Source organism: Cupressus sempervirens, chromosome 4 (genome assembly GCF_028749045.1).
Source record: "Cupressus sempervirens isolate cs-2001-9-10 chromosome 4, ASM2874904v1, whole genome shotgun sequence".
Lineage (NCBI taxonomy): Eukaryota > Viridiplantae > Streptophyta > Pinopsida > Cupressales > Cupressaceae > Cupressus > Cupressus sempervirens.
In genome coordinates this window covers 767,283,429-767,293,573 of record NC_143121.1, presented here as the reverse complement: position 1 = coordinate 767,293,573, position 10,145 = coordinate 767,283,429, and positions in this window count along the sequence as shown.

Here is a 10,145-nt window from a genome sequence, read left to right as displayed (position 1 = left end):
GGCTTAGGATTAGGGTTACATTCATGAATCAATATTTTAAAATTTCAATCAAGTATTGATTTTACTTTTTATTAATTAATATTTCTATAAAATATATAGAATTTTAAATTTTGATTAATTTATATTTATGATAAAGGTTTTAAATTTAAATTTTTATTTAGTAGATATTTATGTAAAAATTAGATTTAAATTAATTATATATTTAAAAGTATATTTATTGCAATGTCAATTTTTTCAAATATAAATATCAAATTTATATATTTAATTTTACATTTGATTTGGAAGACAAACATGACTTATTGAAAATAACATTTAATAGAATTTAAGATGTCATCTAGGTATATGTCATAATTAGGACTAAGGTTTTATTAAGGATTTGATTATGACTATTTAGGATTAGGGTTTTAGTTAATGTTAGGATTAGAGTTTCGCTTACGATTAGAGTTACACTCATGAATCTAGGGTTTAGAGTTAAAATTTTACATTCCTGAATCAATATTTTATAAATGGGCTTAGTATTAGAGTTACATTCATGAATCAATATTTTATAATCTCAATTGTATTGATTTTATTTTTTTATTAATTAATATTTATATCAAATATATTAAATTTTAAATTTTAATTAATTTGTATTAATAATAAAGGTTTTAAATTTTGACATTTATTTCGTAGATATTTATATCAAAATTATATTTAAAATTAGATTTTCATTAATTATATATTTAAAAGTATATTTATTACAATATCTCTTTTTTCAAATATAAATATCAAATTTATATATTTAATTTTACATTTGATTTGGAAGGGAAACGTGACTTATTGAAGATAACATTTAATAGAATTTAAGATCTAGTCTAGGTTTATGTCATAATTAGAGCTAAGGTTTTGTTAAGGATTTGGTTATGATTATTTAGGATTAGGGTTATAGTTAATGTTAGGATTAGAGTTTGGCTTAGGATTACAATTACATTCATGAATATAAGGTTTAGAGTTCAAATTTTACATTCATGAATCAATATTTTATAATTTCAATTGTATCAGTTTTATTTTTTATTAATTAATATTTAAATCAAATATAATGAATTTTAAATTTAAATTAATTTGTATGCATGATAATGGTTTTAAATATTTATTTTTATTTAGTAGATATTTATATCAAAATTAGATTTAAATTTAAATTTTAAATAATTATATATTTAAAAATATATTTATTACAATATCAATTTTTTTAAAATTTATAAATATCAAATTTATATTTAGTTTTATATTTTATTTGGAAGGAAAATATGACTTAATGAAAATCACAAATAGAATTTAAGATCAAGTCTAGGTTTATGTTATAATTAGGGCTAAGGTTGTGTTAAGGATTTAGTTATGATTATTTAAATGATTAGGGTTTTAGTTAATGTTAGCATTAGAGTTCAGCTTAGGATTATAGTTACATTTATATATACATGTACATAGCTCTAGATCATTTGATATAAAGGTAAATTACTTCAATTATATATTATTTGATCTATTGAATTTAGAATTTATTTTAATACATAAAGATTGATTATTTATTATTTAAAAATTATAATAAATTCTAACTTTATTTTTTCTTATAATGAATTGTCAATTCATACATGTGAACATATGTGAATAATTGAGAGATTGCGACATTTACCAATTAAATATATTTTTATTTATTCTTTCAGTCTCCCAAATATAAATACAAATACTCCTATCATAGAGAAATTTGTCAACATAGTTTACAAGATCAAGGACAAAGACCTAGAGACCAATGTAAAATTACAAGAATGGTCTGAAAAAAAAATTCAAACAAAGGTTCTGGTAAAGATATCTAGTGATGTTGCACTTAGATAGGTTGATTTAGCAACCAAGATGGAGAATGTAAAGAAGGTGTTAGAGAACATTTTCTCTCTATACACAAAGCTCTACAATGTTGACCTCTTTACAAAGGAGACTCAATAGGCTATTGAATAGTTGTAAGGAGATTTGCAACTTACATGTACTATAGTGAAACAATCTCTAAGAATTAGTACATTACACCTTCATAGGTTTCTAATGACATATAGTAGGCTTGCCGAATTACAAGCTAGATGTTGGAAATAGAGATGGAGTAACTGAGAGGGGAGGGGTGAATCAGTTACCACAAAAATATATCCACAAATCCTTAGATGTCTTAAAATATAGCTGCTGACAATCTCACAAATAAATCTGAAACTTGATAGATGTTCTGATAACTTATTTAGCATTTAAAGTGATAACATGCATGCATAAAGAAATAACATGAACACAAGAGACACTAGATTTAACGTGGAAACCCAATTTGGGAAAAACCACCAAGTAACTAGTTACCAATTTTCACTCTTCTGAAGTGAGCCCTGTTAGGAGCCAACCCTGTTAAAGGTTACAAAAAACACTATTAGGTGTGACCTTGTTAGAGGATTTGATCACCTTGTTAGAAGTGGCCTTGTCAAAGGTCTTTAAAACAATTCAACTGAATTGTCACCTTGTTAGAGGATTTACAAAATGGCTGTCAAACCAACTCTGTTAAGAGATTTTGAATCACTGTTACAATGATTAGAAAGAAACAATGAAGTGATCTGAAATATATGCAACTTATCTTTGCCAAATACAGATCTCTGTTCTGGTTCACTAGATCCTCACTAATTGAATGCAACTTTGCAGCTTCATAGGGATATCTAATCCTTCCTCAACATTTTCTCATATATTTGCTTATTCACACTTTTATGCATCCACACACTTACACACTATGAATTCACAACTTGACCTTTCATATATACCTTACAGATTGTCAAGTCTGCTCAATTACAAGTTTACAACAACTGAAAAACATAAATCAGTCGGCTGCATAAAAAAATTAAACTTAATTCTTTAGAACCATAAAATTCTTTGCTGCCCGACCCAGCTCGGTAAACACTGCAAACCTTGCAACTTCCTTTAGAGACTGAGTTAACTCGGTAAATACTAACCTTCCTTTGTTTACTGAGTGATCTCGGTAAAAGCTAATTTTCCTTTGCTTACCGAGTGAGCTCAATAAAAGCTAACTTTCCTTTGCTTACCGAGTGAGCTCGGTAAAAGCTAACTTTCCTTTGCTTACTGAGTGAGCTCGGTAAAAGATAACTCTCTGTGTAATGTTCATGAATGCTCGGTAGTCACTATAAAATGCTTTGCTAACTATCTGAGCTCAGTATACTCTGTCTAATGGCTGATATGACATTTGTGTAACATCAAAGACAATACACAATTAACAATTGTATCCAACACTAGAAATGTAAATATCATATCTACTTTGATCAATATTCAGTACATGTTGACACCTCACATGGAAGTTTTGCAAAAGGAGCTAGCCTATGAAGAAAAATTGATAAAGAAAGATTCCCATATTTTTACTCATGAAGGCTTAGTTGATCTAGTTGCACAACTATAAGTCCAATCCAAATTCTATCTCTAGATGCATAAATACATAATTGGGATGCATCTTAGAAGATCATTTTGGTGTTACACAAGAAATTTTTGGACAGATACACTATGAGTGTACCACCCACATGACATAGTGTCAAAAAGGGGGATTATACTGTTGGAATTACAAGTAAGAAAGGTAAACTTTTGATAGGGGAGGGGGGCATGAATTAGCAGTTAAATCATGAACCCATAAAACTTTTCACCACTCATCCATCCCATGAATTCAATAGATAAACTAAAATAACTTCTAAAGCAAATACATCTAAATCATGTAAAAAAAAAAGAAATCACACATTTGACACCAGATATGATTACCCAGAAACCCTCCAAAGAGAATGTAAAATTGAGGTGGGGATGACACCAACAATTCTCACACTACTGCAGCAATAAAGTGTAGCCAATTAAGGTTACAATGGTTTGACCATGAATCATGATTTTCCCTATGAAAGGTCTTCCCTATGAAAGGCTTACAAGGACTATTAAGTCCTACCTTGTTAAAGGATTTCAACACCCTGTTAGAAGTGTTCCTAGCTTAAGGACTTCTGAACATCCACTTGGAATGTCACCTTGTTAAAGGATTTACAATAGTGTGTTAGGATTACTCTTCCTAGGAGATTTAACTAAAATCACCTATTAGGATGTTTCAACATAGATTTTGTGATTGGCTCTGGTTGCTTGATTAAAGATCCAATCCATACATTGTTCTTCTTGATCCTTCCTAATTTGATGTGACAATTGTTGTATCCTTCAGTTCTTGTTCTCCTTCAACTGATTCTGCAATTCACTCTCTATAATTTTTAAGTTTCCATTAATTCACTATTTTTGAATGCAAACTTCTCTATTCTTCTCCTTCAATTCCCTTACACACTCATTATGAAGTTTAGAGTTTTGTCCTGCTTAAGAAGACTAGAAGGCTTAGGGTTAGGTATGAATCTATAGCTAAGATTCATCCATTTTGCTACTTAATCCTTCCTATTTTATGATTGGCTACATGTAATTGCCTATGGAATCCACATATAGATTTGTCCTTGTCTTCAAAAGATCATATTCTATCCTTTGGTCAGCTAAAAAATGGTTTACATATTTGTTTGTGGAATCGCAAACAAGTATGTCCAATATGTGTTGCTTGACACTTGGAGTTACTGATGCTCGACACAAACTATAGTTCTAATTCTGACTTGACACCTAGATAGATTGGCATCTACTATTTACTTGACACTTGAATCACTCAGAATGATCTGTCTTCTTAGCTCTTGAGTGACTCGGCACATGAGTGACTCAACACTCATTGCAACTCAGTATGGTCTTGTATTTACATATTATACTCGGCATGCATTACTAGTTTGGCATGAACTTAGTAACTACCTTAAGTGTGTTGACACTCAATTGTCAAAACCAATTTGAGATCAATAATCTCCCCCTTTGACATGAGTTTTAGAAACACTTAACTTTACATAATTATCTAATCTTCTCGAGCATAATATATTCACAACTCAACTTATATACAAAACTTCAAAGTTGCAAAATTTTGTAATAGACTATATACCTCAAAAAAAATTGTAACTTCCCCTGAGTTAATATGCTTGTTTTGTATCCAAAATCTATTCTCCTTTCTAAGTAAATTTTTCTCTTGCTAATACTCTTTGACTTCAAATGTGCTTTATTTCTATTCTTTCTTTTTTATTCTGTTTTCTCCCCCTTTCATTATTCTGCTTATTCTCAAAAAAAAAAATCTTTCTTATTTGATCTCCCCCTTGCTTATTTATCTCCCCCTTTTTGACAAATATGTCAAAGGGTTTATACACTTATAGTGTATTTTTCCAAAAAGGACTTATGGACTTCCATAATTATTTTCAAAGCAACATCCCAATTGTCACATGCAACATCCAATGACTTTATTTGGATTGTTATCTCTACTACAAGGTGAACTACTCCATTTTATGTAGAAAGATTGGGATCTTTCTTCAACAAAGTTTCTACATATCTTAGTTCTTTATGAAGTTTATCCATATGGGGTGTAAGGGAGGCTTGGATATTAGTAAACTTGGCTCTTATATTAGCCTCTTCTACTGTTAACATAACTAGTTGACTTTGTGATCAAAGCAATGAGTTAAAATGCTTCTCACTCTGAGCTAGGTTTTGAGGTAGTTGCATACCTGAGACTTTTAAATTTCTCTCCAAACTTATAATTCTATGGCCTGTTTCTTAAGTGAAGAGTGTGGGATCACACAACTTGGTGTAAAATGAGAATATGTTCTCAAGTACCTTCTTCATTTTCTCAATTTTTGTAGCCAATTCAACTTGCATCAATGCTATGTCACCAGATATCTTTTCATTTACTTTCCCTTGAAATTTCATTTTAGACCTTTCCAAAAGTTTGGCATTAGTGTCCTAGCCTTCATTTTTCACCTTTTTCATAATTTATAATAGCTATCCTAATAGTGGCTTTGATTCTTTAGGTGTTGGCATGCTGAATGCATCTAAGAAGATGTCTTTGATTTCTTATAATGCTTGCCTCTGTCTATACTCCTTTCTAAGTATTTCCTAATTTTTATTATTTTCCAAGGCTTGTTGCATTATACCTATCTATTCTAATGTTATGGTTGCATAATCATACTTAGGTATCACTATTTATTCATCTAGAGTTATATCTCCATAGCGAATTACCTTAGCAATCTTGAAGGAACTTGAGCCTAGTGCTGAGATTTGCAATGGTACAACTTTAGTGCTCAACTCTTGAAGAACTTTTGTAGGAGTGCCAGATGTTGGTAATGTTACAAATACTTGAATGGCCTCTTGTTCATTCTCCTTTGGTATGTCCTTACTTTCTTTAGATCTGCATCCATCAATCATAATGATTTGAGTTGCACCTTGTGGTTGTGCTATAGGTACAAATGTATCTATTTGCCCTATTTTCTCTACTGTTGTTGTTTCTTTCACTTCTATTGTAGTCTATTGTTGTTTAACCAAATCAATTTTAAAAGTTGTGTCAAATTTTTTGGATGTGTCTACTAATGTTTGTATTAAAGGTTGAGCACTATTAGCTAAAGGGATGGCAAAAGGTGGATCTTGTGTGTTCACCTTATCCATTGTAATGTTGGCTACTACCTTCTAAAGTTCATCAACACTGACCAATACTAGATTTTCACACAATCTAGCTTGTAGTGTAGATTGGTCTTCTTTAGGTCTTCTGCAGTTAAAGGATTAATGTTATGAGTAGAGATATCAAAGACATCCTTAATATTTAAATTTTTTGTAGGCATGCTTGTGTCATGTGGAGGGCTCATACTAGGCATTTGTGTGTCTTGCACACTCTGTTCTTCCTATTTCTTTTCAGCTGTATCCATGCCATCTTTTTCCTTTTGTGTCTCCTCCACAATAGTATTATCTTTTTTAGTTTCTTCCTCCTTGTCCTCATCTTCATCTCCATTGTTTTTGCCTTGAAATGGATCTTCTTCTCCTTCTTTAACAATTCTCAACCCATAGAGAAATTTCCAAATTTGAATGGATTTCTTGACAAAATCTTCAATATTGTTCTAAAGGATGTTAAATGCCCTGTATTTTGGTGCAAAACATGCACCATATTGGTCATTTTCTTTGACAATTTGTTCTTTTTCCAATTCTAGCATCACTTAGGCTAGTGTGGATTCTCTGATTTGTTTCTCCAAGTTTAAACAATAATGCCACTTATTTTCAACAATAGTATACAAATCCTTAGGCATTGTATTATCTATTTCAAGTAGAGTGTTCTTGAATTTAGACATCATTGGATATATTGATTCCTTAATTAAATTTTTTTCTTCTCTACCAAGTTTCTGAAAATCAATATTTTTCAAACCTATCAAATCTACATTATTCTTAACATTCTCACAGATATTTTCAAGATCAGATTTTGGTGTGTGACTTACCACTATAAATTGGCTTATATCTTCAGATTATGTTCTTTTATCATCAGTCTCTAGTTGTGCAATGCATTTTCTTCATTGTTTCTTCTATATTGGGCCCTTTTGTTTAGTAGCCTTTGTCTTTTCTTTGGCTTGCTCTTTGGCCTTTTGTGTAGTTTCCCTTGTTCTTTCCCTAGTTGTTGGTGCTATTGGCTTTGCTGGGTTGGGCTTAGCAGTCTTCTTTGCCTTTGTATTTTCGATACCTTGTGCCTTGGCCTTTCTTTTCTTAGGTTCTATTTGAATTGTTGCTTCTTTGGTTTTCTCTTCCTTAGCACCTTCCTCTTCAATGTCCTCACCCATGCCTTGGGTCAAAGCAACTAGTTCTTGGGCTTTTTCTTGTTGTTCTTCTTCATCCTCTTCACCATATTCTTCTTCCTCTTCACCTGCACCTTCTCCAAATTTGGCCTTTAATTTTCTCACCAATTTGTATTTCTTCTTCATTGTGGAGGCTCTCCTTAACTCCATTCCAACTTTGGATTTCATAACATCATAATTACCAAATATCTTGGCACTTTTATCAATGTCCACTACTAGGAGTGTAGTGATGGTAGCTAAGGCTTCATCCACATTGATCTCATATCCTAAGGGTCTTAGCCATCTTACCCTTGGTACAACAACCCGTATATATGTGTAATCAATATCTACAAGAAAACATATGTTATTGTAGTATTGTTCAACTAAAGAGACATGTATCCTCATGCTTTGCTTCATAGACTTCTTGAAGTCTTTGAAATAGCTTGTCATAATTGTTTCAAAGTTCTCACCCATAAGATCAATATACTCATTGATCTATACAGCCACAGATCTGTTTCTCTTCCAACCTATTTTACGAAAAGATGGGAATTCATTCTACACATAGAAAAATATGCACACATGTATTGATCCAAACTTACATTGTGCACTTTTTGTCTTCCTAACTGCTCCAAGATTTTTCATTATTTGTTGTAATTGAAGCCCTGTAATATCATAAGTATTATCTTTCTTGACAATTTTATAGTCCACATCAACTGCAATCTAGGGTAAACTATTTAACCTACTTGATTGATAAAAATTATGACAAATAACCCTAATTACAAAGTCAAGTAGTGGATCTATGATGGTATCTATTCTCATTTCGTGCTTATTCCACTTTGCACCTGTGTTCTTCTCAATTACTTCTTTTGAGTCACTTCGTAGGGTCTTTGGCTGATCTAGGGTTGGAAAATTAGTCACCATATGAAAAATTCTTTTTGAAGTATTGATTTGTCCTCCTTCCAACCATAGACATCCATCGTATATCCTACTTAACACTATCTTGATCCATTCCATTTTGAACACTGTAGGGAAGTCTAAGGCATGGGTCAAACTCTTTCTCTCAAAAATCTTAAATTCTTCCTTCGAAATATTGTTTTCACACAACTTATCATAAGCTTGCCTTATTTCCATATCACCTATAGCTCCTACTCTGCAGTTGTAGTATTTTCTTACTTCTTGGACCATTATGACCTTAGGCAAAATCATGGATAATGTGCCTAACAAGTCTTGTTTATAAGCAATGCCTGCGATAGATTTAAAATTTGGTTTTTTGACCTTATTACTGACTAACTAGACATCAAAAACTTATTTCTCCTTCACATTCTTTGAATTGGAAGCCATTTTTTCAAACTAGGGTTTAACAAATTTTAAACTGTGGAACTTGGCTTATGAAGAATACCTCAAAAATTTGATGTACTGGAGTTGGATCATTACTAGAATTAGTACAATCACTTTGAACTTGGTTTTTGACTCACCTTCTGCTTTTTTTCCTCTCACTTGAATTTGTAATGATGAAAAATAGGTGAGAATCGACCATATACCCTTCAAAACTTCACATTTAATGCCTGGTGCTTGTACAGTTGTAAACTTGACATCTATAGAGATTTCCATCACTCGACAACTACTACAAACTTAGCTAAAATTGTATTTAACTGGTAGCTTGGCACTCACTAGTATCTTACTTGACATTCACTAAAATCTTTCCATGCTCGCCAAAAACATGAAAACTTAAAGATTTAGCCCTGAATCTACCACAACTTATTGAATCTTTATTTATGCTAATGTAATCTTTTTAGTGCTATTTTTTTTGGAACTGATGTATGATATAGTACTTAAACATCAGTCCCACATACCTCTTGTTTGCTTAGTTTGATGATGTGTGACCACTTGACCCTTTGGGAAAAGTGACCCCTTCTCCATTTGATGTACTGCCACCATCTTTCTTCTTCCACGTGTTGTTCATCTCATTCTTGATGTGCTCTACATCTACCTTGCCTTTATCTTTATCAACTTCACAACTTGGTGCCTTGGACCTAGTTGGACAATGTTTACAGATGTGACCAGTCTTCAAATAGCTAAAAAATATATTTTGACTCAACCACCTCTTGTATTTACCACTGAAGTGAGTCCTAATGTAGTTTTTAGGTACATGTCCATATTCTTGACAATAGTGACAGCTATATCTTGTATTGTGATCCCAATTATAAGAGATTTCATAGCTTGTTACCTTTGTTGGTCATTTGTGTTGGATACAATTGTTCAATTGTGTGTTGTCTTTAATGTCACAAAAAAGTCATATCAGTCATTAGATAGAGTCTATCGAGGTTAGAAGGTCAGCAAGGCAAAGGACAGTGTCTACCGAGCTCAGAAAGTTAGCAAGGCAAAAGATAGTGTCTACCGAACTCAAAAAGTCAT